The following is a 7,022-nucleotide window of genomic DNA, read 5'->3' as shown; positions in this document are numbered from 1 at the left end:
TCCAATAACTTCACAGATCTTCATTTTAAAGGTTTAACACTGTTTCCCAGCTTGTTCTGAACCATAAACAATTAATGAACATGCACCTGTGGAACGGTCGTTAAGACACTAACAACTTACAGACGGTAGACAATTAAAAACTTCTAGGGATCAAACCCCTTTAGCGGGATTAATTTGACAACATCCGGGGAAATTGCAGAGCGCCATTCAAATTAAATTACTATAAATATTTAACTTTCATGAATCACAAGTGTAATACATCAAAATAAGCTTAACTTGTTGTTAATCCAGCCGTCTGGATTTTTACGAATTATCTTTGAAAGACAGGGTCCTGAAAAAGGGATTGTTGTTGTTTTTGCTGAGTTTAGTACAGTAGGCTACAGATCCCTTGATGTGCCATGTGCCTATTTAAAGTCCCCATCTTGTTACTGTTGAATTTATACAGTGCCTCACAATCATGACACCATCGCCGGCACCGCTAGCTTCCTCTTGTGGCGTGTAGGCTATCTGGCTATCTGGCGAGCGTACAGTTATGCCCCAAAAGCTTATAGGCTTGTCTGATGCCAATGAAATTAAACATCTCAACGTAGCGTAAAGATATAAATTGTACAATTTATATAAGTTAAGGATTTTTATAAGGTARTGTTGTTGTTTTTTATTCTCTTCATCCAATCAATGTTGAACGACCCTAAACCCACCCGCCCCCCAGATATCACAACAGTGTGGGCTATGAGTCAACCAGCACATCACTACAGTATGACCAATCTACCTAGACTCCTTACTGGATGAGAGGACATTTTATCTGTCACTAAAACCAGAGACGACTGCAGTCTGTACCTCCAGCACACCACCAAACCAAAAGAAAGGTTGAGGAGGAAAGAGATCTCACCTGACTCTCAAATGGKACCCTATTCCCTATGTAGTGCACTACTTTTTGCACCGGGGCCCATAGGACTCTGGTCAAAAGTAGTGCACAATACAGGAAATAGGGTGACATTTGAGACAMATCTCTCCTCTCTCTGTTCAGGGTTAGTCAGGAGTGCCTCCTTGGGATAGGCTGTCTAGCTCCTGTGTTCAGGGTTGGGTTAGTATTTGTCCTAAATGGCAACTGTAGAGCGCTACTTTTGACCAGGGCCCATAGGTGTCCTGCAAGCACGTCTAGTAATTCATTTTATKTSGAATAGGGTGGCATTTAGGAGGCAGACTCAGTGTCTCTGGGCAAGGATGTCTATAGCAGTCATATCAGCTTGTATCTGACGTGCTATGAGTGTCACACCCTGATCAGTTTCACCTGTCCACATTATTGGTTCCACCCCTCCAGGTGTCGCTTATTTTCCCCAGTGTATATATCCCTGTGTTCCCTGTCTTTCTGTCTCTCTGTACAGTGTATATATCCCTGTGTTTCCTGTCTCTCTGTCCAGTGTATATATCCCTGTGTTTCCTGTCTCTCTGTACCAGTGTATATATCCCTGTGTTTCCTGTCTCTCTGTACCAGTGTATATACCCTGTGTTTCTGTCTCTCTGTACCAGTGTATTATCCCTGTGTTTCCTGTCTCTCTGTACAGTGTAATTCCTGTGTTTCTGTCATCTCTGTGCCAGTTGCCTTGTACGTTCCAAGTCAACCAGCGGTTTTCCGGTCCTCTGCCTTTGCTATTCTCCTTTTTCTAGTCCTCCCAGTTTTGACCCTTGCCTGTTTCTGGACTCTGTACCCGCCTGCCGGACCATTCGGCCTGCACAGACCTGAGCCTGTCTGCCACTCTGTACCTCCCGGACTCTGAACTGGTTTAGACCTTTTGCCTGTCCACGACCATTCTCTTGCCTAGCCCTTCTAACCCTATTGGATTAATAAATATTGTAAGACTCCAACCGTTCGCATCTGGACTCGCCTTGTGTCATGATAATGAGAAGAACAGTAGAGACATAGCTGACCACAGATCATGCCTCAAGCAGACTGACAAAGACATAAAGAAAACATCTCTCTCTGACTCCCCCCAAAAAGACAAGAGGACAAAAAACCTCTCATGCAGGGATGGAAGGCTTTATGGCTTGAAGACACAATACACGTGTGCAGACAGACATGTTCGCAGCAGAGTATCAATCTGAAGCCACAATTGGCTTTAAATGTGCCAACCAAAACATTTGACCTACCAAAGTGCTTTACAGAGGACCAGACTGGAACAGGTAAGTAAGAGGTGTTCAGCTCCTATGGAGAACACGAGTGGAAGCTGGCAGAAAAATGTTATCTTCTTGTTGAAAGCGTTCTGAAGGGTTTAACTTGTCCTCCCATCTTAAGTGAATGAATGCCTCTTCACACACCTCTCTCATATCCCATCTTAGAGTCTGAATGCCTCTCACGACTACCTCTTACATATCCATCTTAGAGGTCTGAATGCCTCTCACACAAATTACAGTACCTCTCAAATATCCCATCTTAGTGTCGGAATAATCTCCCACTACCTCTCTCATATCCCATCATAGAGTCTGGAATTCCTCTCACCCTACATTAGAGTCTGAATGCCTCTCACACTACAGTACCTCTCACATATCCCATCTTCGTGTCGGAAATACCTCTCACACTACAGTACCTCTCTAAGATCCCATCTTAGTGTCTGAATYCCTCTCACACMACCTCTCTCATATCCCATCAGCACCTCAAAAAGTGAAACAGACAACTGCCTGCCCACCTCAACAGCTAGCCTAGCTCCATATCCACCCCCTTGACCTCTTCAACAATCTAGCTACAATACTAATGGACTGTGTGTACTGTATGTAGCTTCATATTTAACCCCTTGACCCCCTCAACTACTCAACCATTATGGGAGAGCCTCTTGTGCAGCTAAGGGGGTTCAGGAAGCTAATTAACACTAGTATCACATCAAGTATCACATCAAGCAGTACGCCCTGCTGTGGAGACAACAGCACACTGATTGAGACATAGAAATATAATAAATAGATTCAATTTCTATGACTACAGCCTTCTGTGGTTTGAACGGTGCTACTCTTGATTAGCCTAGCTCTAGTCCAATCTCTGATTGTGGTTTGTGAAAGAGCTGAGGACTGAGGAGGCTGGGCCAGGGAGAATAATTCCAATCCAGAGATAGAGGGGTGAGGAGGAGTGATGAAAGAGAGAGGGGAGCGAGAGAGAGAGAGAAAGCTAGATAGAGAACACTAGAGAGAGAAAGAGAGAGAGAGAGAGAGAGAGAGAGTGAGAGGAGTCGAGAGGGGAGGAGAGAGATAGAAAGACAAAGAGAGAGAGAGGCTTAACTGCTTACAGTACCTGCAGAGGAGGGTGGTCTGGCCGAGTCTTGAATGAATCAATAGTGTATTATCACTCTGAGACCCAGGGGCTAGCTAGCTTGAGCTAGCCTCGCTTCGCTTGCAGCCAACCCACGACTGTCTATTGGGAGAGACTAGCACTATGCTGGCACAATCAATAATACCAACCTGCAGTGAGCAAACCGCTCCTACACAAGKATCGTACTGAACATTCACAGCTAATTCTGTACTCAATGAACCAGGAAATTAAATAACAGTATTTAACTTTTAGATTGAATAATAAGGAACATTGTTGTTGATTATGACATGTTTATGTACTGCTTATGAATATGTTATGAATGGGTAATGAAGTCTTTATGTAGTCTGAGTACCCTTCCGACAGGTAAACGGTTAGTTAGCGGATGATCAATCACCAGCGTGTCACAACCTGAACAGAGCAGGGAACTGGCACATGTTTTACCCTCACACTACTCTCTATCTGCCACAGGAGCCATGACCCTATTTAGTGCCAGTGAACGCGACAGAATGGATGCACTCATTGTTAAACACACACCAGGGGTTGGAACCGGTTCAGGGAACACACCTGAAAAATTTAGAAGAKAATAAATAATTCAAGGAACAGAAATGGAACCGGGAACGACAGTGTTCCATACTGTTCCGGAACAGAACCGTTATTTTAAAAGCATGGGAAACCGGTTAATAAACGCTATTTTACATTCCAGGCTGTTTTTTCTAGTCCCACAAAATACAGCAACAAAGTACCTATGCAAAGCCCTCACTCTGTCACTCAGAAACTTGTCCAGTGTCTGTCTGCCTGCCAGCTGATAAGTATAATTGTTTTGTCTTTATCTGTTATGGTTTAAGTGCTGCCTGTCTTCCCAGTGGTCTACTTGGTGTGTGAACTGCTGACTGCTCATCATTTGCAGATAGTTGTTGACACATGAACCCGGATTAAAGGGCAGGGCAATTTGTGACTTGTTTTGGTAATCAGTGGCTGTATTGGAGGGGGAGTGGTTTCACCTCTCCTAGGCAATCAGCAATTAGAACAGGGAGGTGTGCTCTCCATCTCTGTTAGGCAATTAGCAATTAGTGTCAGTTCTTCAGTCTCCACTGGTTTCTCAGCAGCAGCTATAAGCGGTGGTTGTGCCAGAGGCGATTTTGTCGCAGAAACAAAGACAGTTTTGCCAAGGTGTTRGAGGAAGGAAAGAGAGGAAGATTCCACACCACTCTCTCGCTTGAGTATCTTTTCCCAGTTATTTACAGATTATCAKATTTRTTTGCTAATTTTGTAGCTTTGGCAACTAGGTGTATTTTTCTATACCTGTTCGCACCTCTCCCTGTAGTCTTTAGAGACACTCCCCACCCCTTGGCTGCAACCCTTCTAATTTAGAGTACCCTGCACGCACAACCCATGTGGAATTCCTGGTCTCTGGCAACATTTTAAACTGCCAATCTGCGGTCAAGAACGCCACGTTCATCTCAGCCTACGCTGCCCTTCAGTCCCTTGGCTGTTTGTCCCTGACGGAGACATGGATCAACCCAGAGAACACTGCTAGTCCAGCTGACCTTTCTTCATCTGGCTACGTTTTCTCTCGTGGTCCGAGACGGATGAGAGCGTTGATGGTCGTCACGGTGATGGCACAGGGCAACTAATTTGTCTTTTCTCCCTGTCTCACCTCTCCATCTCCTCATTTGAATTTGATTTTGTCACTGTCACGTGTCCACTCAAGTTGYACATTATTGTCATCTATCACCCAKCAGATGACGTTGGATAATTCCTAAATGAGCTTGACACCTTGATAAACTGATTTTCTGACGATGGCTCACCGTTCTTCGCCCTTGGTGATTTCAACCTCCCGACGTCTACCTTCGATTCATTTCTGTCCAACTCTCTTTCCCCTCCTTGCCTCTTTTGACCTCTTCRTGAACCCCATTTCCCAATCCCTTCCAACTCATAAGGCAGGCAACACGTTTGACCTCATTTTTACTATAGGCTGTTCTACGAATCTCACTGCAACCCTCCCCTCCAGGTCTCTGATCACTACTTTGTTTCCTTTTCTGTCTCCCTTTCCTCCAACCCTAGCCACTCAGCCCCTTCCCTGATAGTCAAACGCTGTCACAATCTTCTCTCTCTCCCACTACTCTCTTCTCTTATCATCTCTCCCTTCTGCTAAATCCTTCACCCTCCTGATTCTGCCTCTTCGACCCTGCTCTCCTCCCTTTCCGCATCTTATACTCACACTGTCCCCTTTCCTCCCGGCCGGCTCTCCCCTCCTTCTCCGTGACTGAGTGACTCATTGCGTGCTTACAGAACAGGGCTGCGGGCAGCTGAACAAAAATGGAGGAAAACTAAACTTCTGGAGGAGATCTCATCCTTTCACTCCCCCCCTCTCTACCTTATATTCCTCTGTATCTGCTGCTAAAGCCACTTTCTACCACTCTAAATGTCAAGCTTCTGCCTCTAACCTTAGGAAACTCTTTTCCACCTTCTTCTCCCTCCTTAATCCTTCACCGCTCCGTCCTCCCTGTCTGCGGTCTAATTTGTCAACCACTCTGAAAAGAAGGTTGATGAAATCCACTACTCATTCCCTCAGCCTATTATTAAGTCCACTGGTCTCCATCACACATAACTACTCGATGCCTTGATCTGTCTCCCATCTCTCTCCAGATGACTACCTGCAACTAGTGAGGTCTGGCCATCTGACAACCTGCCTGCTCGACACCCATATCTCCTCTCTTCTCCAGACCATCTCTGGAGACCTTCTCCCATTCTTCACTTCCCTCATCAACTCATCCCTGACCACTGTGTCTCCTCTGACTTCAAAATGGCCCGAGTCGCTCCCCTCAGAAAACCAATAATCGACTCATCTGACATCACAAATCTTTGAACTGTATCCCTTTGTATTCTTTCCAAAAAACTTAAGTGTGCTGTCTCTGATCAACTTTCTCATTATCTTTCTTAAAACGATCATCTTGACGCTAACCAGTCAGGCTTCAAGACGGATCACTCAACCAAGACTGCTCTTCTCTATGTCACGGAGGCACTCCACACTGCCAAAGCGGACTCTCTCTCCTCTGTTCTCATCCTCCTAGATCTATCCGCTGCCTTCGACACTGTGAACCATCAGATCCTCCTATCCACCCTCTCAGGGCTGGGCATCACAGGCTCTGCACACTCTTGAATTGGCAGGCCACTCCTGCCAGGTAACGTGGAGAGGAGCTCTGTCTGCGAGACTCTCACTATTCGTGTCCCACAGAGCTCGATTCTAGGTCCTCTCCTCTCTCGCTCGCTCTCTTTAAACCAAGTCACTCGGCTCTGTCATATCCTCTCATGGTCTCTCCTATCATTGCTATGCAGATGATACTTAACAACCCCCCCCCTTCTGACTCTCAGGTCAGGTGGCGACACATCTCTGCGTGCCTGGCAGATATCTCAACTTGGATGTCGGTCCACCACCTCAAGCTCAACCTCAACAAGACAGAGCTGTTCTTCCTCCCGGGGAAGGCCTGCCCGCTCAAAGACCTCCATCATGGTTGAAAAACTCCACGGTGTCACCCTCCCAGATTGAAAAGAACCTTGGTATGACCCAGGACAACACCCTGTCGTTCTCAACTAACATCAAGGCGGTGGCCCGTTCCTGTAGGTTCATGCTCTACAACATCCACAGAGTACGACCCTACCTCACACAGGAAGAGACACAGGTTCTAATCCAGGCASTTGTCTTCTCCCGWCTGGACTACTGCAA

At 46.0% G+C, this 7,022-nt stretch overlaps 1 pseudogene; it reads left to right on the top strand.

Annotated features, from left to right (window-relative positions):
• Nucleotides 1–5,450, top strand: part of LOC139024876 (uncharacterized) — a 12,604-nt pseudogene extending 7,154 nt beyond the window's left edge.
• Nucleotides 5,451–7,022: the final 1,572 nt, after the last annotated feature.

The sequence above is a fragment of the Salvelinus sp. IW2-2015 genome, unplaced genomic scaffold (assembly GCF_002910315.2).
Source record: "Salvelinus sp. IW2-2015 unplaced genomic scaffold, ASM291031v2 Un_scaffold1973, whole genome shotgun sequence".
Classification (NCBI taxonomy): domain Eukaryota; kingdom Metazoa; phylum Chordata; class Actinopteri; order Salmoniformes; family Salmonidae; genus Salvelinus; species Salvelinus sp. IW2-2015.
The sequence above is the reverse complement of the archived record's forward strand: the minus strand, read 5'-3'. Positions and strand labels throughout refer to the sequence as shown.